The following is a 24785-nucleotide window of genomic DNA, read 5'->3' on the forward strand; positions in this document are numbered from 1 at the left end:
CGATACCGCCGACAGCGAGAGCCTGCGTAAGACAGCTCGTGAACCAACTCCTGGATGTCGTCAACCTTCAGGGACCACGTGGCTGCGGAGACAAGCTACACCTTTCCTCCTGTTTGCACCCGACATCACCTGGTACCTTCCTGGTTCCCAGCTGGTCACTGGCTAGTGACTGTGAACACTGTCCCCTCTGCTTACAGGTCTTCTACAACTCCGATCCACCCTTGGATCCACCGCATCTCTTCTGGGCTGACCGCCTGCAGCATCTTTGTCATCAGGCTCCATTGAGAAGATAGGCGAAACCCGACGCACTTTGAGATCTGTGCACCCGCTTCCTGTGGGTGAGGTAAAGCTGGCACTCCGGTGCCCATCTGCAAAGAAACATCTCTAGTGTCTAGGTTTGAAGTCTTGAATTCTTAGTCTACCCAGAAGACCCTTTTTTGCAGTAACTTTGTAACTTTTACGCGCCCATTGTAAACCTATGGGAGCCCGCGTGTGACTGTTTGCTCTGCACACGCAACCCGTGGACCTCCTGGTCACTAACTAAGGTTAGCTCCTTGTAGGCCCAGCGATTCTAGAGGCCCTAGGCCTTTTCCCTTTCCTGTTCGTGGTTCTTATACCACTATTTTAGTATATGGTTTGAGTGGCCACCAGGGCCCATCCATATAAAGTGCAACTTCTGTATATTATAACGTTTTCTTGTTTAACGATTTGTGCTCCTGTGCTCATAAAGAGTCTAGGGGATACTTTGAGAAATAAAAACATATATATTTTGAATATATATCTGTGTGGTGTCCTTTCATTGGTATAAAGGGGGGTTACTTATGGTAAAACAGCTGGCTTCACATGCCAAAACGAGTTTAGCCTGAAAGACTGCTTAGCCTACGCTACCACTAGGGCAGCTGGTCCGAAACGGTTGACTTACAACCACACCATAAGGGTTGCTTGGCATGGTACAAGGTGGTCGCTTTAACTAGTGAACATCATATACCAGGCCAACTTCTCACATTGGTGAGCAGCGGTTGGATTTGAGCTTGCTGTGTTTTACCTCTGTAATCTCTTTGTTACCAATTGAAAGATCATACAGGTACCTTTAGGTACATATAAAACAAGAATAGTATATACTTAAGTTCTACTGAACTTAGTTGTTGTAGAGCAAAGGGAGTAGCACACCCTGACTACAACTACTAGATAGGTTTAGTAGGTAAACCCAAGTGTAGGTAGTTGCAACACATCCACCCACACTTAAGAGCAATGGCTGGAGCAGAGGGGTCCAAGGTACCCATCTCTGTTGAGAGTGACCCGCAGAGGGCACCATCCATCTTTGCTACCCTAAGTCAAAATGAGCTCAGGCATTTGGCAACTCTTAGAGGCCTTAAACAGCCCAGGAACCCTACCTCTGCTGAGCTCAGAGAGCTCTTACAAAATGATGAAGATCAGAAAGAGCTCAAGAGAGCTTCCCAGTTAGGCCCCTCAGGGACTGGAACAGGAGGCCTTCCTTCTGAAGATGCCACTGAAGCACCCCTTCCTAATAGGCACCCCTTAGATGATGAGGATCAGCATAGGGATGAGGATGAGAAAGGGGGTGAGTCTGACAGTAGCCATGGTTCAGATGGGAGAAACAGCCCAGTGCCAAGTGTTATACTTGGCACAGCTAACTTAAGACTATTGGGGAATGACAATGGGTTGCCCCCATTTAATCTCCCCAGTGGACTTAACCAGGGGACTGGGAGACAGAGGAATCACTCAGGTGAATCTAATGCCTCTCATGCCTCTAGAGGCTCTCAAGGTCACTCCAGAAGGAGACTGACCAGCCCTCAGAGGAGGGAGCATGAGGCCAGAATGCAAGAAGCCCAGCTGAGGATCAGGAAGCAGGAGCTAGAAGTAGCCCTGATGGAAGAAAAACTGCTCAAGGCTAGGCAACTTAAAGAGGGTGGGTCTATACCCACTGGTGGCAGCATTGTCCCTAAGGACAAAGATAGGGTCTTTGGCAATAGGAACCTGTCCAAGGTTGTGCCCCCCTACAAAAGTGGGGATGATAACCACAAGTGGATAACTGCTCTTGAGAGAGCCTGCAAAGTGCAGCAGGTTCCTGAGGACCAGTGGGCAGCAATCTTATGGCTCTCCTTTGAAGGTAGAGGCAGAGATAGACTCCTCACTGTTAGAGAGGAGGATGTCAGAAACTACAGAGTCCTGAAGAGTGTCCTGGTTGATGGGTTAGGCTTAACCACTGAACAGTGCAGGTTAATGTTCAGAGACACCCAAAAGACACAGACTCAGGAGTGGTCTGAATATATTGAATGTGCCACTAAGGCTTTGGAGGGTTGGTTGCTGGGAAGTAAGGTATCTGATTATACAGGATTGTACAATTTGATGATGCGAAAACAGATTTTAAATAACTGTCAAAACCAGCAACTGCATCAACACTTGGTTGACTCTGATCTGACCTCTCCCCAAGAATTGGGAAAGAAGGCAGACAAATGGGTCAGAACCAGGGTTAAGCAAAAGAACCAGAACCAGGGCCAAGGGGGTGATCAGAAGAAAACAGACCAAAAGGGTGGAGATCAGAAATCTAAAGACCAGAAGTCTTCAACAGGGCCCCAAACTAGTACTAACGAGGGTGGGTCCCAGCCTAAAGGGAAGAAGAAAGAAGGTACAAAGAAACCCTGGTGCAAATCTTGCAAGAATACAATTCACTGGACTAGTGATTGTAAAAAGTGTGGAGCCCCCAACACTGTTGCCCCTAAGGCACCTGCTCCCAGTACTACTGTTAGCAGTGTTGGTCCCCAGACAAAGGGTGTAGTGGGAATCACTATGGGAACTGAAGGAGATTCTGACCTAGACAGAAACCTGACACAGGCAGTCTTGATCTGTGATGGGGACATGGATTTGTCCCTGACTGTGAGCCCCAGTAACCTGGGCAAGTACAGACAGACTCCTTTAATAAATGAAAAAGTGGCTCAAGCCTACAGGGACACATGTGCCAGTGTCACTATGGTGACACCAGGCTTTGTGGACCCTGGACAGTACATACCAGGTGAGAATTACCTGGTGACCAATGCCAGCAATGCCACTACTTCACATAGTGTGGCAGTTGTTAACTTCTCATGGGGAGGGGTAACTGGCCTCAAAAGGGTTGTGGTTAGTGCAGACCTCCCAGTAGAATGTTTGTTGGGCAATGACCTAGAGAGTTCTCTATGGTCTGAAGTGGAGTACAGGACACATGCAGAGATGTTAGGTATATCACCACATGTCCTTGCTGTGACCAGGTCACAGGCCAAAAAGTGCCTTACTGAACCACAGGTCTTGGATCCTGGAACAATGGACCAAGCACCTACCAAGAAGAAGAACAGGAGGGTTAAGGCTGTGCCTTCCCCCCTGCCTCCAAGTGATGATCAGCCTTCCCAGGAAGATGATCTAGAGAACCCTGAAGGAACTGTCCCTGAAGAGCTTGAACCTGATCAGGTTGAGTTTCTGGGGCAGGGGGACCTTCAAGGGCTGACTTGAGGCAGGCTCAGTTATCCTGTCCATCTCTTGAACCCCTCAGACAGCTGGCTGCTGCTGAGGCTGCTGGGAATGCTCAAGGTACCCATAAAGTGTATTGGGATGAAGGGCTCCTTTATTCAGAGGCTAGAGACCCAAAACCTGGTGCAACCAGGAGGTTGGTTATACCTCTGCAATTTAGGGGCTTCCTTCTTACCTTGGCCCATGATATTCCTCTAGCAGGACACTTAGGCCAGAACAAGACTTGGGACAGGCTTGTCCCTCACTTTCACTGGCCTCACATGAATGAAGATACCAAGGAGTTTTGTCGCTCCTGTGCAACCTGCCAAGCCAGTGGCAAATCAGGTGGCACAACAAAGGCCCCCCTCATACCACTACCTGTGGTGGGGGTTCCCTTTGAAAGAGTGGGGATAGATATAGTGGGTCCCATGGATCCCCCCACTGCATCTGGGCACAGATTTATACTGGTGGTAGTGGATAATGCCACCAGGTATCCAGAGGCAATTCCCCTTAGGACCACAACAGCTCCTGTTGTGGCCAGGGCCCTACTGGGAGTATTCTCCAGAGTGGGGTTTCCTAAGGAGGTCCTTTCTGACAGAGGTACCAACTTTATGTCAGGATATTTGACAGCTATGTGGAAGGAATGTGGTGTCAACTACAAGTTCACCACCCCTTATCACCCACAATGCAATGGGCTTGTTGAGAGGTTCAACAAGACCCTAAAGGGTATGATCAAAGGATTACCTGAAAAGCTCAGGCGAAGATGGGACATCCTTCTACCCTGCCTTCTGTTTGCTTACAGAGAGGTCCCACAAAAAGGAGTTGGTTACAGCCCCTTTGAATTGTTGTTTGGGCACCCTGTAAGAGGCCCACTGTGTTTGGTGAAGGAAGGATGGGAGTTACCTCTCAAAAAGCCTAAGCAAGACATAGTGGACTATGTACTTGGTCTCCGCTCCAGGATGGCTGAGTATATGGAGAAGGCATCCAAAAACCTTGAGGCAAGCCAGGCCTTACAGAAAGCTTGGCATGACCAAAAGGCTGTCTTGGGTGAGTTTCAGCCAGGACAGAAGGTATGGGTGTTGGAGCCAGTGGCCCCAGCAGCACTCCAAGACAAATGGTCTGGACCCCATACAATCCTGGAAAAGAAGGGAGAGGTTACCTACTTGGTGGACCTAGGCACTCCCAGGAGTCCCCACAGGGTACTCCATCTAAACAGGTTAAAAGCATATGTTGACAGGGCAGACATGGGCTTGCTCATGGCTACAGATGAGGGACAGGAGGAAGAGAGTGACCCTCTCCCAGACCTGTTGTCTCAGAACCCTGAAGATGGTTCAGTTGAAGGAGTGACCCTTGGTGGCAACCTCTCTGAGCATCAGCAGATTGAATGTAGACAGGTTCTACAATCATTTCAGCATATGTTCTCACTGATACCTAGTCAAACTGACTGGTGTACCCATGTGGTGGACACTGGTGACAGTCTGCCTGTAAAGAACAAACTTTACAGACAACCTGACCACGTCAGGGACTGTATAAAGGCTGAGGTACACAAAATGCTGGAACTGGGTGTCATTGAACCCTCAGAGAGCCCCTGGGCTAGCCCAGTGGTTCTGGTCCCCAAACCTCACACCAAAGATGTCAAGAGGGAGATGAGGTTCTGTGTGGATTACAGAGGACTCAATGCTGTCACTAGGACAGATGCACATCCTATTCCAAGGGCAGATGAGCTCATAGATAAACTGGCTTCTGCTAAGTTTTTGAGCACATTTGACTTGACAGCTGGCTATTGGCAAATCAGATTAGCTGAGGAGTCTAAGGCCAAAACAGCATTCTCAACCCCAGGTGGGCACTACCAATTTGTGGTGATGCCCTTTGGTCTGAAGAATGCACCTGCCACCTTCCAAAGGTTGGTGAATCAAGTCCTTGCTGGGTTGGATGACTTTTGTGCAGCATATCTTGATGACATTGCTGTCTTTAGCTCCACCTGGGAGGATCACCTGATCCACCTGAAGAAGGCTCTTGAGGCTCTGCAAAAGGCAGGCCTCACTATCAAGGCTACTAAGTGCCAGATAGGGCAGAGTAAGGTTGTGTATTTGGGCCACCTTGTAGGTGGAGGCCAAGTTCAACCACTGGAGAGTAAGATACAATCCATCAAGGACTGGTCCCCTCCAACCACCCAGACTCAAGTTCGAGCTTTCTTGGGCTTGACTGGGTACTACAGGAAGTTTGTTAAGAACTATGGGTCCATTGTGACTCCTCTTAATGATCTGACATCCAAGAAGATGCCCAAAAAGGTTCAGTGGACAGTAAGCTGTCAAAAGGCATTTGATGACCTGAAGGAGGCCATGTGCTCTGCACCTATCCTGAAAAGTCCTGACTACTCCAAAGAGTTTATTGTCCAAACAGATGCTTCTGAGTTGGGTGTGGGAGCTGTGCTGTCACAACTTAATGTAGATGGTCAAGACCAACCCATTGCCTTTATTAGCAGAAGGTTGACCCCCAGAGAGAAGAATTGGTCAGCTATTGAGAGGGAGGCCTTTGCTGTGGTGTGGGCTCTGAAGAAGCTGAGGCCATACTTGTGTGGCACTCACTTCAAGATTCAGACTGACCATAAGCCCCTCTTGTGGCTAAATCAGATGAAGGTTGAAAACCCCAAACTGCTTAGGTGGTCCATTTCCCTACAGGGGATGGACTTTACAGTGGAGCACCGGCCAGGTACTGACCATGGGTATGCAGATGGTCTCTCCAGGTACTTCCACTTAGGACATGAAGACGAGACTGGTCAAGGCTAGTTTAATGTCCCTGCGTTTGGGGGGGGGTTGTGTAGGAGAGTAGGGTCTGCTATCCTATGGTCACCCCAAATTTTTGCTTTTTGCTTCACTGGTTTTTGACATATTGAGGCTGTGGGCCTGCCAATCAGACCCCCAGCCTGCTGTTCTCTCTAATAAATTAACACTGTGCACTCTAGGTGCATAACCCATTGGAACTAGATCACCCTGTGAGCCCCTGTACCAGTGTACACTAGGTACCCAGGGCATTGGTGTATCTAAGGCCTACCAGGGGCTGAAGCATGTATTGTGCCACCCCTGGACTGGCCTAACAAATTTGACACAACAGGCTGATCACTCAGCTGGGGTAAGTTGGTGTATCCACCTCTTACTTAGGTGTAGTATGCCTATACCTAACCTTAAATGGAACACATGTTAACCTATCAGCCACTCCTATGGCAGGCCTTAACAATCCTGAAGGCAGAGTGCTTGGTTTTATGTGAGATGGTGCTCTGGCATGAGCTGAGCCTGTCTGCAGTGGTCGGAACAACTTCCTTCTACCGTTTCCAGGTATCGTCATACCATATACTCTTAAGTGCATTATGAACCTCGCGGTTAAATGCTATCTTTGGTTTGACTTTATCAAAACATGTCGAGTAAGATGTCATACGAATTGGAATACTAACCCCTCGCCAATTCTGGCGACGGGGTTTGCATTCCACCCTTCTAGAGGGACACGACATGTACAGTACTTGAAACCCGGGTAAAATCCGACATAGCCTCAGCTCCACAAAATGGACGCTGCCACCACAGACACAAGTCTGCCCTCCTGCTGCTGGGAGTCCTTCCAGCTTGGGAGACGTGGACAAAGGGTTTCCTGCCAGGGGAGGTGCCAGCACCACCCCAGACAGGATTTTGTGTATTGGTCAGGTAGGGCTTGAATACAACGAGACATGCCTGAGGCTCACAAGGAGCCTCGGTGCATATGCCAGTTCAAACCGGTCCTGGGGCCCACCAGTCCCGGGCCTGGGGCGAGCTGGACAAAGGATTGGGGGTGTAACCACCCCCCTTCCTGGTCCCACCCTTAGGGAGGGACCTAGCAGGTAGTCCGGCCCCTAGAATCCGAATAAAGGTAGGAGCTGTGTCCTAAGACTTCAGACATCCTGGAATCAACTTACTACAAAGAAGAAGACGGGAACTTCAACGCTCTGCTGCACAGAGGACTTAAGAAAATCTCCCCTGTGGTCAGGGAGTGACCACCTTGCTAACGCAAGCACCATCCAGCAATTCGACGTCTGCTTTGCTGCCGCCTCCCGCCGGAGCCCGAGCCCAGAGACTGACCAGACCTGGACCTCCAGACCTCTCACAGCCCGATCCACAGTCCCTGAGAAGAAGGAACCCGTGGAGGCATCGAGACCCGTGGAGCCAGCCATCTGGGAAAGACTATCGACAAGCTGCAAGCGCAACAACAGAGGCTCCCTCCAAGTTGTGCTTTGGGTCCTGAGAAGCCCAACATCTGAGCAGCATCTGCACCAAAGGTGAGCCCTCCAGCATCTCCACGATCGGCGTGGGGCCCCTCTGCATTTTGCCACTCACCGCGCCTAACCAGTTGCTGGCCCGTTGGCTAGCGGCCATCTTGGCGACGAACTTTGAAACTTACACTGCTGGTCTGGTTGCTCCAGACTGGCCCCTGCTCCCCTCCAAAGGAGCAGCCCCTCTGACCTTGCTGGTCAGAGCTACAAGCTTTCTTCATTCTTCACATCTATTGCTTTTGCCAAGGCTTGTTTGCTTTGATCAAGTCGCCGACACCGCCGACAGCAAGAGCCTGCGTGGGACAGCTCGTGAACCGACTCCTGGACGTCGTCGACCTTCAGGGACCACGTGGCTGCGGAGACAAGCTACACCTTTCCTCCTGTTTGCACCCGACATCACCTGGTACCTTCCTGGTTCCCAGCTGGTCACTGGCTAGTGACTGTGAACACTGTCCCCTCTGCTTACAGGTCTTCTACAACTCCGATCCACCCTTGGATCCACCGCATCTCTTCTGGGCTGACCGCCTGCAGCATCTTTGTCATCAGGCTCCATTGAGAAGATAGGCGAAACCCGACGCACTTTGAGACCTATGCACCCGCTTCCTGTGGGTGAGGTAAAGCTGGCACTCCGGTGCCCATCTGCAAAGAAACATGTCTAGTGTCTAGGTTTGAAGTCTTGAATTCGTAGTCTACCCAGAAGACCCTTTTTTGCAGTAACTTTGTAACTTTTACGCGCCCATTGTAAACCTATGGGAGCCTGCGTGTGACTGTTTGCTCTGCACACGCAACCCGTGGACCTCCTGGTCACTAACTAAGGTTAGCTCCTTGTAGGCCCAGCGATTCTAGAGGCCCTAGGCCTTTTACCTTTCCTGTTCGTGGTTCTTATACCACTATTTTAGTATATGGTTTGAGTGGCCACCAGGGCCCATCCATATAAAGTGCAACTTCTGTATATTATAACGTTTTCTTGTTTAACGATTTGTGCTCCTGTGCTCATAAAGAGTCTAGGGGATACTTTGAGAAATAAAAACATATATATTTTGAATATATATCTGTGTGGTGTCCTTTCATTGGTATAAAGGGGGGTTACTTATGGTAAAACAGCTGGCTTCACATGCCAAAACGAGTTTAGCCTGAAAGACTGCTTAGCCTACGCTACCACTAGGGCAGCTGGTCCGAAAAGGTTGACTTACAACCACACCATAAGGGTTGCTTGGCATGGTACAAGGTGGTCACTTTAACTAGTGAACATCATATACCAGGCCAACTTCTCACAGTGACGCAGTGAAATCTGCAAGATTTCTATGCACCACTTCTAGGACTCAACTGTGTCAAAACCTTACGCCTGCTTGAAGCAGGCGTAAGGAATGACGCGGCACAATAGGTATAGGCCTTCCTGAGCATTGCTGGAGTTGCGTCGTGCTTGCGACACAACTCCAGGAATGCGTGAACTTTGCGCCAACAGATGCTTGATGCATCGGCCAATCCTTGTGCCACGATGCACCGCATTGTAAATGTGGGGCATCCATTGAGGCGCAAGTTTTTTTTTGCGTGACACAAATAAACTGATTTATACTCATAAAAGGACAGATTTACAAGAAACTGACGTATCTCTGCATCATAGCAGAGATGCGTCAGTTTCTTGTAAATCTGTCCCTTTATGAGTATAAATCAGCACCGGGACCACACTGCATAATAATAATAAACTCTTGTGCACGCTCAAATGCCCAATACAGCTTTTATACGAAAGAGCCCAGCTGTGTGTTTGTCAAAGAGATTGTGGGGCAGATTTACAGGCCCCATGCAACACTTTTGTGCCGCCGTTGCGTCACTTTTGTGACTTAGCGGCGCGTAAAAAATGTGGCCAATTTACAACATGATGCATCTAGGGAGATGCGTCACGTTGTAAAGCCCTGCGTCTCTTATACCTGCGTCAGGTATAATTTATGCAAGGTGGGCGTTCCCACGCAAGAACGCCTTGTAAAAGGGACACAGTGAAATCGGCAAGATTTCACAATGTCACTTCAAGGACGCCACTGCGTCAAAACCTTAAGCCTGCTTGAAGCAGGCGTAATAGGCCTCAAAATTCATTGCTGGAGTTGTGTCGTGCTTGTAACACTACTCCAGCAATGCGTGACTTTTGCACCTACAGATGCGTCAGAATTTCTTTTTTTTTTTAGTTCAGAAGAAAAGTTTATGAAAGGTAAAGAGGTGGAAACATACAGTACATATTACTGATCAAAAGAAAAACAATACATTGTGTACAAATTCCAGCGGAGATATATGAGTAAGATAAAAATTTAAAACACAGCAAAAGGATAATCAGGGAGAACACAATGCATATATAAATGAAACCTAGAAAAACAGCAATAGAAATCAAGGGGGTTTAAGTACTTCCTGCTGAGAAGGGGTTGGTAAGGAGTGTTTTAATGCACATTTATCAAAAAAGATTGTGGCAGGCAACCATAACTGAATTCGCTTCATGGCCATTTGTAGAGGAAACAGGAGAAATGTATCCAATCTATGATTATGGCATACATCCTACCACCAAGCTTTGTAAGAAATCTTCGTGAAATCTTTCCAATTTCTCGTTATCTGCTGAAAAGCAACTGCTATTAGTAAATCAACAATTCTGATATTAATGTCGTAGTTATCCCAAATTGGGGAAAGGTTTCCCAAGAAAATGTCCTTTACAAAGAATGGGGCATTGGTACCAAAAATTAAATTAATTTGAGACCAAAGCTGTTTCCAAAACTTATTTACAAATGAACATGAAAAAAGCATATGAAACAAATCAGCATCAGCAGATGCGCAAGACCAACAAGTATCCTGTACATTGGAGAATCTTTTATTTAAGGCGTGAGGAGATAGTAAAAGCCTATTGTATGTATAAAACAAAGTTTGTGTTAAACAAGCTGTTCTGGAGGTTTTACGTATCTTAGTCCAAATCTTATTCCACGTTGACGGGGACCATACTACACTAAAATCTCTCTCCCAAGCGATTTCAGTCGTGGATTTTTGTCTAGGTGTACCCTTAGATTGAGAAGAGTATATAAAATAGAAGCTTTAGGTTTGGTTCATAAAAGAGTGGAGAAGTCAGTAGGTACATCAGCAATATGAGAGATACTAGAATCACTGGTAAGCCTAGTGTATATGTCAAGTACCGTACGTCGAAGAATATGGTATTTAAAAATCAGGGCAGCGTGCAAGCTATAAGTCTGTCGAAGCAAGGGGAAGGAAATAAATTCATTGTTCAAAAATAGTTAATGGACCCAGATCAAACCATGTTGCCTCCAAGACTTCCAATAGAAGGGTTTATTGTTTATTAATAGAGTCGTATTGTGCCAAATGGTGGAAGCCAAAAAGGACCCAAGAGTATCAGGAGTTAAAGGGAGTAAAGGAGTGAGAAGTTTGGAAGTAAATTTAAATAGGGGAGAAGATAGCGTTTGGGGTTTACGGGAAAAAGAGAGATATTCTTGAAACGAAAAGGGGGACAAAAACGAACTTTCAACAGATGCCCATAAGGGGCAATCAACTGTGGGGTCAAGCAGCCAATATGAGGCTTGCCGTAATAAAAAAGCCTTCTGATAAACAGGAAAGTTGGGAAAATTAACCCCTCCCTCATTTTTAGGGCGTATTAATTTAGAAAGAGACATGCGTGCTTTTTTAGTGTTCCATAAGAAGGATGATAATACTGAGTTAATCGATTTGAATAATTTGGGAGAGATGGGGACTGGAATGTTGGAAAAGGTATATAAAACCATAGGGGAGAGCATCATTTTTATAGTGTCTAAACGGCCTCACCAGGAAATGTATAGGGGATGCCATTTAGTAGTAAGATCGGAAAGTTTTTAAATACAATTATTCAAACATAAAGTAACTGTGTCTTTAATCGTGGGCGTGAAACTCAATCCCAAGTATTTGATATGAGAAGATTTCCAAGTAAAGTTCGTTGGGGCAAAATCAACTTTAAAAGTAAATTTAGTCAGAGGTAAGATTTCACACTTATCGCTATTCAGTTTATACCCAGAAACCAGTGAAAAAGATTGAACTTCCTTGAGAAAGGCAGGAACTGATTCACGAGAGTTGGAGATAAAAAGCAAAATATCATCAGCGTAGGCTGCTAGTTTGACATTAGTGGTCGGGGTCTGAAAACCATGTATTTGTGTGTTTTGACGAATCTTTGATAAGAAGGGTTCTAGAGCTAAATTAAAAAGAAAAGGAGAGAGGGGGCAGCCTTGACGCACACCCCTACCAAGGTCAAAAAAGGGCGAGATGAGACCATTAGCACAAACCGCAGCGCGCAGACTAGAATACAAAAGTGAGATCAGGGCTATAAACTTAGGACCAAAGCCAAACCATCGGAGGGCATAAAATAAATATTGCCATTCAACTCTATCAAAAGCTTTCTCTGCGTCAAGCGCTATAGCAGCGAGAGAGTGTTGTCGATGCGGAGCTTTAGATAAAATATTAAAAAACAACCTCGTATTATCATTAATGACTCGCCCTTTCACGAAGCCGGATTGCTCCCTGCCTAAAATATTTGGTAGAATAGGGTACAAGCATAAGGTCAGTGCCTTTGAAAAGATCTTATAATCTATATTGACCAATGAAATGGGTCTGTAATTCTTACAATGTTTCAGATCTTTGCCCTCTTTAGGAATTAGACATATATGAGCCTCTGAGAAAGAGCCTGTTGATTCCCCCAGAGAGTTAAAAGAATGAATCAGAAGGAGTAATTTAGGTAATAATAATTTAGAGAAGTGGAGGTAAAATTCGACAGTGAATCTGTCAGGCCCAGGTGCCTTATCTTTTTTTAAGTGTTGAAGTGCCTCTAAGAGTTCTTGTTGTGTTGTATCTACTTCTAAGGACGATATATCGGGAAAAGTTTGCTGAGTTTTCTGTATAGTTGAAAAGAATTGTGAAAGCATATGACTTGTGGGATCCGTTTCGGGAGCATATAATGATTTGTAAAAAAGTGCGAATTCATTCAAAATTTCCGTGTCATTAAATTTTAAGATAGAATTCCCATCAAAAATAGAATCGATATATAATTTATTGTGTTTGGTTTTCAAATAATTAGCCAAAATTTTACGTGCCTTATTTTTCCCACCATAATATTTTGCGCTGGAATTCAGGAGGTAAAATGAGGCACTGTCAGTAGATTCTTTATTGAATTGCAGTTTCGCTTTTATAAGGGCATCAAGAGCATCTTTTGAATTGGATGTGTAAAAAGAATGCTCCAGTCTCTTAATATCTTGAAGCAGGGCACTCGAGCGTTTGCGAGTAATGTTACACTTCTTGGCCACAAAGCTGATTATAAAATTTCTCGCTGAGGCCTTAAAGGCGTCCCAAATAGTTGAAAAAGGGAAGGAGGTAGAATCGTTTAAGGAAAAATAGTCATCAAAGACTATGGAGAATGAGGAGGAGAATGCAGGATCCAAAAGAAGGGAGTTGTTAAATCTCCATCTTCTGGGCGTATTAACTTTTGGTAAAATATCCAAATCGATTGAGATGGGGGCATGATCAGATAACAATATAGGTCCTATTTCAGCATGCAAAAGTGCTTGTGAAATGTTGTGGGAAACAAAAAAATAATCAATACGTGTTTGGGAATGATGCACAGGGGAATAAAAAGTATACTCTCTGGTGGTGGGGTTACACAACCTCCAGGCGTCCAAAAGTTTGTGCTGAGTAATAGCATGAATGAAGGACTTATGTGGTTTGTTAGGAATGAATGGAACTTTGGAATGTTGATCAACATAGGGATCAAACATCTGATTGCAGTCCCCTGCTAGAATAAAATTATCTTCCATGAAGAGGGCCATCTGCTGGGCAATGGAGGACCAAAAGGAGGAATCACCACCAGTAGGACCATATACATTGAAAAAGGAGACTGTAACATCCTTCAGCAGCAATTTAACATGGAGCCAACGGCCCTCTGTATCAGATTCCTTTGATATAAATTTACAATCAAGTGACTTATGACAGAGCATCATAACCCCATTGCGTTTGTCATCACCGTTAGAATAAAATATTTCCCCCACCCAACCTCGTTTTAGTTTTGATGACTCATTCTCCGTTAGGTGAGTCTCCTGTAAGAATACAATATCAGCATTCATCTTTGCTAAGTGGGTCATAACTCTCTGACGCTTGATGGGGGAATTCAGCCCTCTAATATTCCATTATACTAATCTCATCGGCATAAAAGTTCAAGAGTAAAATAAAACAAGGAGAAGGAACAACAGCAAATCGATTCAGTGAAATAATCCGAGAGGAAATACAATACAATCTGAAAAATGGTTGCCAGGGTCCAAGTGTAAGAGAGAAGACAAAGAGAAAGTAGAGAAGGAAGATAAACAAATCTATAAGAAAAAGTCAAGAAGCAGGAGGAAATATATCCGGAGCTTTGATTCAAAGGAAAAGGATAAGAAAATAAATATAGGATGAGAAGAATAAATAACAATAAGAGCTGAGAAATAATCACCTCAAGAGAAAGATCAGACGGATCAGAAAAAAGAACAGGACAGGACATGCAAAAAGAAAAAACTCAACAACAACCAAAAGGGAAATAGAGAGAATAAATAAAAGAGAAATAAACAAAGAGAATAAGAAAACAAAAAGGATGGGGGTACAGGAGGGAAACATACCTACATAAGGAGAAACCAGGCAAAGACGGGGAAGGGGGTGGAACCACATGGAATGGACGACGCATCCAGAGATCAGCAAAGCGGAGGACCGGGAAGACATCATAAAGCAAAGGTAGGGAATATGTGGCGACAAAACAGAATCAATGTTTGAATATTCCGTACGAAGGAAAATTAACAGGAAAATTGAGGAACATTAACAGACAAAGTCTCATAAAGAGAAACACAACAAAAACATCTTCAAGTATGCTATTAACAGGAAAGAAAAAAAACAACATGCAAACTGCCGAACATCAAAAAAGAGAAAACGAGAATTCGGTCAGCATGTCAATGAAAAAACCATATTAAACATTCAAAGAGAAGATGCAGGACCAGAAGAATCCATGACATTCGGTTTGCACGAATTGATAAAACTTTGTAAACGCACAGGATCTTCATATTTGGTGGTTTTGTTATTATATGTGACTTTAAAGAGGCATGGATGAAAAAGTCTATATCTGGCTCCTATTGAGAGTAAGTCAGCTCGCATATTCAAAAAAGCTTTGCGTCTGTTGGCGGTAGCTTTAGCATAGTCTTGCGCAAAATACAGGGATGAGCCAGACCATGTGACTTTAGGAGATGCTCTGACTGCTGAGAGAACCTTTAACAGATCCGTATAGTCAAGAAAGTATAAGATGACTCCTCTAGGTCTTGGCGGGGACATAGAATGTGCTGGAAGACGACCTAGCCGATGTGCTCGCTGAATGTTAAGGATCGTCCCCTCCGGCATATGGAGCAACTTAGGGAGGAATGACTTGAAAAATGCAAGAGAGTCTGTCCCTTCAAGGCCTTCTCCCAGGCCATAAATGCGTAGGTTGTTGCGTCTACCGTGATTTTCACAGTCTTCAACTTGTTTTTGAAGCGTAGAAACTTGAGAGTGTAGATGAGAGACAGCAACACAGGTTTCTTTAAAGGAGGATACATTGTGTTCAACTGACGAGACTCTAGCTTCCAATTGAGACCAATTATAGTTTAGTATTAGTTTCTTCCATGAATGGCCGAAGAGCTCTAATTTCCTCCAATAGTAACTCCATTGACGCTGGTGAAGCCGATTTAGGCGGCGATGGAGGATCCTTTTTTAAGCGCTTGGTGTTGGATTTCCCTGAAGCTGCAGACAAGGGCTCCATTGTTGTATCGTGACTGCGAGGAGAAGAGGCCAGAGACTCTTCTAATTGAGAGAATTCAGAAAAAATCTTTGAGTTTTTTTATAAAATTGTGTTTGAATTTGGAGAGAGAGGGTTGAAGTGCCCTCGTTCTACCCATAAAACACAGTTATCATGCTCTGCGCCAATGTTAGTATACAAGGGATCATACACAGCAAACAATGCGTGGAACGTAAAATAGTAACTTCTAGAAAAACATAGGAGACTCTTCTAGTCAAGACAGTCAATTGCAGCCAGTCATCATGCCATCAGCAAAGAACTGGTATGCCAGAGTTAAAAGTACACATCCAAAAACGAAAGAGAGCTCCAAGTGGATGTGCTACTGCTTCTACCACCAATGTTGGAAGGAAAAAACAATATATGAGGCAGTACACCGAAAGAAAAAACAAATGGTCGCGTTGAGCTTGTCAAGGACAATCTCCCTTGACAAATAAGCTAATAGAGGAGAAGAGCAGTGGCATTAAGATAAAAAAGCACTGCAGTCTGAGGACATGCTGAGAGGAAAATGAGTGGCAGCCATAATTATTACAGCATACACTTAGGTGAAGAGACTAAAACAATATCCAAAATGGTAGAAAACAGCAGTAAAATGCCACAGTTCCCCCTCAAAAAACTGCCAATCCACGTTTTTGGAGTAATGACAGTGGATGTATAAGCATTGGTGAGCAAAAAAGAAACTTCATCATTATTGTGAGGAGACGCATTCGCGCGCGTATAAATTCAAAATGGCGGCCGCGCTGAGAGGAAAGCTGCTGAAGAAATCACTTCGGTAAGAAAGGCAATTAAAGTCCGCATTTGAAGTCAGCGGGGGTCCCAAAGCATGCGCCAGGTCTTCATAGGTCCGTGTGCGTCTCCGTCCGAGCAGCAGCAGGTCTTGAAACGCCGAGTTTCCCGGCGGACCGCGGAGCTTCACCCAGGTGCCGCTATTCACTCGGGTGCCAAGCCACACCCCCCTGCGTCAGAATTTCTGACGCATCTGTCAATCCTTGCGCCATGGTGCGCTATATTGTAAATACGGCGCATCCATGGTGGCGCAAGGGTTTCTCAGGGTGGCGCAGGGAAAATGACGCATCTCTACAGATGCGTCAATTTCTTGTAAATCTGCCCCTGTGTTTCCGGAACTTAGCAGCCAGAGCATTTGTAACCCTCTGTGGTGCCTCGGATCAACTTACTTTCTTAGGGAGGTGGCTTATCTGTGCGGGGGAAGCGGCTGCCTGTAGTGTGTGCCTACACAGATGGTGAGACCTCTATTGAATGTGACTTCACTCCACGGGGATGGAGACCTCTGCAGTTGGTGACTCCACTGCACGGAGGGAATCGTCAGAGAGCACTGCACAGAGAGGAAGCTCTTGGGCTGCTATGTGCGACACAAGCAATGAGAAGTTAACTTGTGTCTGCAGTGACTTGCCAGCAGAAGAGGGTAGCCCCGTACAATGTGACCCCCATTTCTCTCTTCCTCTCAGTCCCCTCCTCCCTTCCCCTTGCTTTCTCTCCTTTTCTTCCGCTGCGCTTTATATTTATTTTCCTCTCTACTCTCTCCACTCTCTGTCGACCCTCTTTATGTATTCTTCCTGTCCCGAACTACTTCGAGTATTTCTTGTAATGTTGTTTGGAATTTCCCATCCTTCTTCTTTAAGACCCCTTTCCACCCTTCGGTGGACTACCTGCATAGGGCACAGCACCCGGCCTTTCTTTCCTGGTTGGGCTTCCTTGCAGGTGGCTGTTTCCTCTTATGCCAGGGTCAGCTTTGTTCCTCCAAAACGGGCTTGTGTGCATGCAGTTCAGAATTGTATTCATTCATATATGTTCTTTTAAAGGGCATTAACCTGAAACGACAAATGCTGTGTATAACTGCTTTTCAAAACTTCGATGTTGTGATTTTAATTGGAATTGTCGTTGTGCTTGTGTTCTTTTGCTTCTTCCTTGACCCACACCCTGTGGCAATCTAGGCAAGCACCAGACACTCCCCTTCTCCCTTCTCTCTTCTCTCTTCTACTTTTTCTCTCTCCTTCTCTTCCTCTCCTCCATTTCCCCTACTTTGTTTTTGTCTGAGCCCTCACCTATTTCTCACTTATGTTTCTTATACTTCTTTTTCTTTGTTTTCTCGCCATTTCTTCCTTTCCTTCCTTTTACTCCATTTCTGTCTCCTCTTTTTCCTTTTTCTCTCCATGTACAATGTCTCTCCATTCTCACTCTCTCTCTTCACTGTTTCCTGCCCGCCTCTGCCCCAAACTCCTTTTTCCCCCCAAAAATAAGTTGACTTACTGTTGACTGAATTATTGAACCCAAGGCGGGGCGCGAGGGAGGCGTGCCTTAAATTGCTGAGGACCTCCGCTTTACAGAAGGGTCACTTTCTTGGTTCAGCCTTAAGTGTGACCGTACTTCTCCACTGGGGCCTCCTGCTTTGTTTAATTATTATTATTTTTTTAAATGCAGTTTTTGTAGGCCAGAGAGCCCACTAGATCCCATGTCTCGTGGCCCTTAAGGTTTACGAAGGCAGACTGACGCCTGCAGTTATGGGGTTGCCTGTCAGGGGATCTCCATGGGAAGGAGGCACACAGCTGTCTCTTGGCCTGAGGTATATGAATGGAGTAGCTGCTTCAGAGGATTATTCCCTATGGTTTAATTTTCTGAAATGGGATGAGTCTGTAAGTCTTTCAACAAACCTGTGTGAATTAGAATTATTTTGTAGGGTTTTCTGGCAGGATGGCCTGCAGGGAGCGCTTTTGGTGTATTTACATATATAATTTACAACAAGAGCACCCATATAAGGTCGGCCAGGGACCATGGGAATCATGTAATTATAGACAACAAAAGGTCCCTAGGAGCAAGTAAAAATAGATAAAGGAATCAATAAGGACCCAATCAGTGCTTATTTTTAAAGACTTGTCCAGCCGGACAGTGGTCATAAATTTTACTGATATAGTAATTAAGCAGCAGTTACAAAGAGAATTCGCAAAGTTGGACACAAGCCTGTGTTCCGTACAAAAAAATGGAAATAACATAAACAACAAACAAGATTCAGGCAAAAAAATGTTTGTTACAATTGTAAGGGGATGAAAAGTAAACTTAACAAACAGTACATAGAACACCCTTATGTATAAAGCATAATATAGTTAGGCACATATAGGGTGTGTACAAGTGTCGACGGCGTTTCGATCCTACACACGCAATATTAGGATCATCATCAGGACAACATTAATAAGGCCTGTACAATTTAACCTGAGTAACATAAATGAAGAAGGGAAAAGGGAGAAGGGGGAAAAAAAAAATAAAAAAAAAAATGCACATGATTAAAATCAGTAACAAATTATTACAAGGAAAATTCTGACTAGACACACTGTAAGTCTTCTTTTGTCAGAGGACAGAGTTATCACTGTCGAAGGTCAAGGGAATTGGTGTGTGAGAATAGACAAAAATGATAGATAATATGAGAGAGACAGTACCGGTGGTGAATTTGTAATTATATCAAGGAGATAATGGTCGGTAACCTGCCTTAAAAGGAGGAAGCCGTAATAAAACATGCCGTTTTGGAGAGTGCAATAGACTATATACTGAAGGTGAAATAATACAGATAGCTAGATGAATATCAGATTGGTGAACGAAGGGGAGGGTGACGAAGTGAGACGGCGGATGCCAGATCAATAACGGAGTGAAAACGGAAGAATTGGCAACAAGTACGTGCTGAAAACTGTTAAGGTACCGGCGTGCACGGAACAACCATAGTGGGGTGAGAACCGAAACTTACCGGGATCACACGGGAGAAAGCGTAGACCGCGATCCGGGTCATGGAAGTGGGATGGGATTGGAAGTAAATTGAAGAAGGTGCGGCAACCACAAGGCTGGAGAGGTCGTGTGGACGGGGCTCGCTGCAGGCCGCGTCAAAACACTACAGAAGGGAAGGTATGAATTAGGAGGAGGAAGGAGGGTGAGGGAAGCGTGAGGATGTGTGGGGCGATCGCACTCACCGTGAACAGGAATTAAGGGGAACCAGAATTAATACGCGACGAATACATACAATTGCCAACAGTCGGCAAGGTCCGCGACTGGTGGATGCAGCTTCAAGGGGCTATCCCGGTCCGCGGCAATGCGCTGCAGGAGGGAACGGAGAGGTTAAGAAGGGGAGGTACGGAAGTGAGAGGGTCAAGGGCTTGGGAGTGCGCGGTAGGACTCACCGTTCACGGGGTGATTTTCGGAATCCAGCAGTGCGGGAGCAAGGTCCGGTAATACGGCTGCTGCCGTTGGTGCAGAAAGGTGCATGTGATAAGGGCGAAGAGGGGATTACTGATTGGGTAACCCTGGCAGAAGAATGAGAATAGAAATAGGACCACAAAGACAGAAGGAGGGGCGCCATATTAGGTAGGGATAACCCTGGCAGAATAATGAGAACAGAGAAGGGACTAAAAGGACAAAAGGAAGGGCGTCATATTAGGTTGGGTGAAATGGAAAAAAGGTGGGAAAGCGGTGATTTAAGGTAGTGGATTAGTATAATGGTCATTTTGCACACTGTGAGTGTCCTTGTGTGTTAAAGTACTGGGTGATATTTAGCAGTAAAAAATCAAATAAAAAATAAAAATTAGAGAATGGTAAGACAACAGAGTACCCAAGCATAGAGCAAGAAGCATAGAATTAATTGTAACTCAGAAGAGTTATGCAGAGGTTTTCAAGGCAATCGGAGATAACTGATATGCAAATCAGATACTGGTGGACCAATCCTCGTGTCTGTTTAATCCGGAATTGAAACTGTCAGTCTTCAAAATCCATTTTAATTCTTCTCTGTTTAGTGTCTTTATCATATCGCCTCCTCTTGGGGGCAAATTTACAGCAGCAATGACTGTCCATCGAATTTCATCTTCAGAGTGTTTCTTTTCCAGAAAATGCTCAACCAATGGCGCTGTGAGGATTTTGCATCGAATTCTACTGCGATGCTGGGAGATGCGTAGACGAATCTTTTGCGTAGTCTGGCCAATGTAGATCTTATTACACGGACAGAAGATTGCATAAACAACATTTGCGGAATTACAGTTGGTGAATGTTTTTAGTTCATTTCTGATGTTGCCAAAAACAAAGACTTTACACTCAATGGTCAATGCACAAACCACACAATTGCCACATTTGGCATGCCCTTTCAATGGTGGGAGGGACCAGATATCATTCAGAGTAGTGGCACTTTTTTTGTTGGTAGCAATGGGTAAGGCTGCACGAACAAGGTGGTCCTTAATATTCTTATTTTTCTTGAATGCGAATAGCGGGCGTTCCAGGTGGAGGTTGCCAGCATTCAAAACTGACCAGTTATTCAAGATACTTTTACGGATCGAATTAGACACTGTGGAGAAGGTGGTGACGCAAACCAGTCTGTTTGTTTCGGACTTGGGTTTGGGTTCAAGGAGAGTTTCGCGCGGGCAGTACCAAGCACGTTTCATGGAGTTTCGTATTAGTCTTTTGGGGTAGCCTCTTGTGGATAGTTTGGCAGAAACTATTTTGGCTTCATAGAATTAGTCCTCTTTTAGACAACAATTTCTACGGATTCTCAAAAACTGCGAGAAAGGGAGAGAGTCTTTTAAGGCACGGGGGTGACTGCTCTTATAGCTTAACAGGGTGTTCCTTTCCGTGGGTTTGCGGAAAAGACCTGTGACAAGAACTCCATCGATATGCTTAATCGTGAGGTCAAGAAAAGGGATGGATTCCCTTTGGTGACTCAATGTAAATTTAAGGCCACCACAGTTGTTATTGAGCCAATGGAGGAACGAGGCAAGTAGACTTTCATTAGCTTGCCAAATCATGAAGATATCATCAATGTATCTTTTCCACTTACAAATACATGAAGAGAAAGGATTGGTAGTGGAAAGAATACAGTTCATTTCTAGTGCACAAATCGCGCCCATGGATGTGCCTTTAACTTGTTGATAAAAATGGTCTTCAAACATGAAAAAGTTCCTGGTAAGACAGACTTCTAGTAGTTGTAATATGAAGTTAGTGGGTACTGTGTGGGGTCGCGGCCTTTGATCTAGGACACTTTCCATCCCCAATAATGAGTCCCTTTGTGGTATATTGGTATAAAGGGATTCTACATCCAAAGTGCAAAGAATATTGAGTTTAGGGTCATAAGGGTGGTTCTCAATCAGATTGATCATAGACATACTATCACGAATATAGCAGTCAGTGAGAGGAACAAAATCCTTAATGAAGTGATTGACATAATGGCCTAATGGCTCAAGAATAGACCCACAGCCAGAAACAATCGGACGCCCAGGGGGTTTCTGGAGGTCTTTATGGATCTTAGGGAGCGTATAAATCACTGGGATTCTAGGACTTTTTATGTTAAGGAATTGGTACTCTAGTTTAGAGAGGAACCCTAGTTGTAGGCCTTCATCCGTTATTTGTCGGATGAGCGGCCTGCAGTGAGCCCCGTCCACACGACCTCTCCAGCCTTGTGGTTGCCGCACCTTCTTCAATTTACTTCCAATCCCATCCCACTTCCATGACCCCGATCGCGGTCTACGCTTTCTCCCGTGTGATCCCGGTAAGTTTCGGTTCTCACCCCACTATGGTTGTTCCGTGCACGCCGGTACCTTAACAGTTTTCAGCACGTACTTGTTGCCAATTCTTCAGTTTTCACTCCGTTATTGATCTGGCATCCGCCGTCTCACTTCGTCACCCTCCCCTTCGTTCACCAATCTGATATTCATCTAGCTATCTGTGTTATTTCACCTTCAGTATATAGTCTATTGCACTCTCCAAAACGGCATGTTTTATTACGGCTTCCTCCTTTTAAGGCAGGTTACCGACCATTATCTCCTTGACATAATTACAAATTCACCACCGGTACTGTCTCTCTCATATTATCCAGACCCTCCAGGATTCCGCGATTTCGCGATTTCGCGGCTTGCCGCGAAATCGGCACTTTTGTAAAAATGCCGCGATTTTTACAAAAGTGCCCGCAAAATCGGCACTTTTGTAAAAATGCCGCAATTTTTACAAAAGTGACCTAATCCCGTAGTTGATGATGAAAGGTTTCTGGAACGTGGCCACAAAAGTGTGCCTTTGTCCATCAAAACATGTGTAACCACAGAGGTTTAAGGGTGCTCAAAATCTTCTTGTTCTGGAAAAACAACTCCGCTGTCCCGTTTTCAGGTATTTCATCATTCAGCAACCATTTATTGGGACGCAATGTGTTAAAGAAATGGTAGAACAGTGCGATGCCAATCCAACGCAACCTGAGCCCACCCCAGATCTGCTCCGCCCTCCCTCAGGCCACTCAGCCAGCTCCTGGCTGCCCCTGTAGAGCTGTGGTGTCCAAAGACAAGTTAATGTTAATCAAGGCCCAAAGTGGGGGCGAGAGTGTGTAACGATGTAAGGAAAGAGGGCTCTAGAGAACGAAGCTGTTACAAGTTAGCTCTGATGCAAAGAACAGCGGCATGTTTACCAAAACAGACATTACTCCGGAGTTGAAAAAGCCCTGTCCTCTACACTTTCAGTGATTCATTATTCTACAGATGGCAAAGTACATATTTTCCAGAAATAGAAAAGAATGGAAGCGAGGAGGATACATGAAAACGGTGCAAGAATGCACCTGTGTGAATAAAAGGTTCGCGCATTTTATTCCCGTAAATGAATACATTGAAGTCTTATACTTGACTTTGTAAAAGATCCCTGTTGAAATCAGAAGGGGGATAATTAAAGGCAAGTCAGTTTTTGTTCTCTCACCTTCCGGTGAATAGAGAGTTCCTACCTGCCGCCTGCCCCCGTGCCGGAGAGGGACAGCCTCTCCCGACTATTAAGGGCTGAACCTACATCACTTTCTTTTCCATCACACGGCAGTAAGAGTCTCATTTCCACCTGTCACTCTCATTGATTTACATGCATAGGAGGCTTTGCTGCAATTGTTTTATTATTTGTATCTGGGAAGCAGCCAATACTCTTGATCAATAAGGCAGTGAAGCATACATTAAAGAGGTGCAGTTGTCGGTAAGTCTCTGCATTCTCGCCCGGAGTACTTCAGGGCCCGCAGAGGGGCTTCTCTGGGGATGCTTCTGATACAAGACTCTACACACTGGCATTAGAGACGGCCAAGAATGATCGACTGACGTTGACATGTAGAGGTGTCAGAGGGTGTAGAAGAGGCAGTGGGGCCAAAGGTTTAAGGGTGCTCAAAATCTTCTTGTTCTGGAAAAACAACTCCGCTGTCCCGTTTTCAGGTATTTCATTATTCAGCAACCATTTATTGGGACGCAATGTGTTAAAGAAATGCAAACGTGGTATTAACATATAAATATTGATCTGAGTCCATTGGGGACAAGCTTGTAATTGTGTTCTCTGCCTCTTGAAGGTCTCAGAGCATCTACAAAGCTAGCTTCTGTGAGAAATGCCTTCTGGGACAGAACAAGTAGTCTAGAGTAGCTTGCAGAGCCACACCCAGCAGCAAGAGTGCTAGGGGGCCATGCTAATGGAAGACCAATGTGCTTTGCAAATGACAAGAACTTGAAATACAAGGCACTTCAACCAGTGAGTTTGCAGTTCAGATCACAGGACTGGACATATTGCTTATTACTTAGTTCTGAGCAAGCATGAGGGAGAGATCTTCAAAATGCACTAGCATCAAGTATCTTCCAGGTAAGGAAAGTTTGGCGGTAATTGCAGTGTTGCGCTGTCGTGGCTTAGGCTTTAGATGCATGGATAACGCGCTACATAACAGCATATTGGCAATGAACTACGATTCCCACCGGGCCATGAACTCTTGTGTAGTCTGGACAGCTGGCCTCCATCTTGGATATCTAGGCATACCTTCGCTTGTGGTTGATGTCATCTTGGCTGGGCAATTGTGCTACAATCCTGATATAGCCGGGAGCTTGCTAGGAGGACCATGGATTTTCTTGACAAGAACCCTTTGATTTCCTATGGATTTGTATTGAAGGACTTTAGAAGATTGAGAGAAGTACTTCAGGAACAATAATAATAATACATTTATAAAGTGCAGGGCTACCCGAATGCGGGTTCCCGTCGCTACCAATAAGGAACAGATGCGCTTTAAAATAAATGGGCAGTGGTAGGATTTCAAAAGGTTTGCATACTAATAAAGTCAGTTATTTTTCTCACAGTGGACCTTCTCGGTCCTGCTCAAAGGGCCATGGCCTGTCC

General features: G+C 45.1%; 1 protein-coding gene across 1 annotated transcript in view; it reads right to left on the minus strand.

Moving 5' to 3' along the window:
* Nucleotides 1–14503, minus strand: part of LOC146835350 (uncharacterized) — a 648392-nt gene extending 633889 nt beyond the window's left edge. Inside the window, exon 1 of the mRNA XM_085600183.1 lies at nt 14449–14503. The gene's annotated coding sequence lies outside the window, so the exon portion shown is untranslated. The remainder of the gene's footprint in view (nt 1–14448) is intronic.
* Nucleotides 14504–24785: the final 10282 nt, after the last annotated feature.

Source organism: Triturus cristatus, chromosome 4_2, assembly GCF_964204655.1.
Source record: "Triturus cristatus chromosome 4_2, aTriCri1.1, whole genome shotgun sequence".
Lineage (NCBI taxonomy): Eukaryota > Metazoa > Chordata > Amphibia > Caudata > Salamandridae > Triturus > Triturus cristatus.